Genomic DNA, 1,659 nt, shown 5'->3' on the forward strand with positions numbered 1-1,659 from the left:
TCTCGTTTTAGTAGCTGGTGAAAAGAAGAACGTTCCTTCACTGAAGTTATGATAATAATGTCATGAAACGGCTTTTTGGGTGAAAATTTAGCGAATCATGTAGAGGCCATGTAGATAAAGAACCAAATAACTCTGCTCGGATAGCGTTCATTTCATCTGTATATCTTTTCTGTTCACTGTGATGTATTGAAATATCATTTGTGCAATGCTGTTACATGCAGCTACTATTACTATTATTAATCATAATTGTTACTATTATTACGAAATTCATAAGAAGTAGTAATATTCTATAAGTTTTTGCTTGTTTGCTTTTGATTAGACAGAGGTACTAGATTTTGCTTAATGATATTTCATTATTCCTTCTTTGACAGGTTTCACAATTTGATCTAAAATGAAATGGATCCAGAACAGTTATCTACGTTATTCATTTATTATTTTTTCTTTCCTTCATTTTTTTTCGCCATTACACACGATAGTGTTATATTCTTTCTGTTATTTTGACTTTTTAAAAAGTGTACTACAGTGTAATGTGAACTTGTGAAATGTGTTGTTATCAATTGTTATAATTATTATTTTCATATATTCTTTCCCTAAAAAAAACCTCCATGAACATTGTTATGTGTATTTCTGTATCGAGAAATACAACCTTCTGTGCAAGAGTGGGGGGTGGGGAGGGGGTAGAGGGGTGGGAGTGGGGAGGGGGGGGGGGGGGGGGGGGGGAAAGGAACACTGCTCACTTCACGAAGAGTAGCTTTAGTTTCAGTTTCAGTTTCTCAAGGAGGCGTCACTGCGTTCGGACAAATCCATATACGATACACCACATCTGCTAGACAGATGCCTGACCAGCAGTATAACCCAACGCGCTTAGTCGGGCCTTGAGTACATGCATATATATTTGTGTATCTATCAGAGTGGATTTCTTCGATAGAAGTTTGCCAGAGGACAACACTCTCGTTGCCATGGGTTCATTTTCAGTGCGCCAAGTGCGTGCTGCACACAGGACCTCGGTTTATCGTCTGATCCGAATGACCAGACGCCCACTTCGATTTTTCAGTCAAACTTGGGGAAAAAAAGGGCGAGAGCGGGATTCGAACCCACACCATCACGGACTCTGTATTGGCAAATGAGCGTCTTGACCATTCTGCCACCTTCCCCCTTAAAAATGAAAGTCGAACCCGCCAGGAAACGAACCTGGAATCATCTTCTTCTGAATAGTAGCCTTAATTAATGCACAGCGTCAAAAACTCGTGCTCAGCAATTAACAAAAACCCTGTTGTTGGTCATGCTTGGTCATGGTCATTAGCGCCATTAGGTAGGGTTGTCTTCCTGCTGACAAAGCAGAAACAAAGGCATGTTGACTAACACAAATAAGCTGAGCGATGCTGCAGGGTACGACATGTGCATACTTGCATAGATACATCCATTATTCATACCCACGACTCTCAAACTAGACGGCGAAAGTGCACTGGTTCTTTGTGCTGCAGCCTTGTGGGGGCTAGTTGGCCTTTTTGGGAACCAGTCCAACACCGACTGTACCAAAAACCCTCTTGGCCGAGAGAGTGGGGATGTAAGTTGGGCAAGACACTCTCCACTATAATCAAATTCTAGCCCAGATAGTCGAAACAGTAGTTGTCCCCTCTTCTGTTCCGGTGGTCATAG

This window comes from Babylonia areolata, chromosome 26 (assembly GCF_041734735.1).
Source record: "Babylonia areolata isolate BAREFJ2019XMU chromosome 26, ASM4173473v1, whole genome shotgun sequence".
In the NCBI taxonomy this organism is placed as follows: Eukaryota; Metazoa; Mollusca; class Gastropoda; order Neogastropoda; family Buccinidae; genus Babylonia; species Babylonia areolata.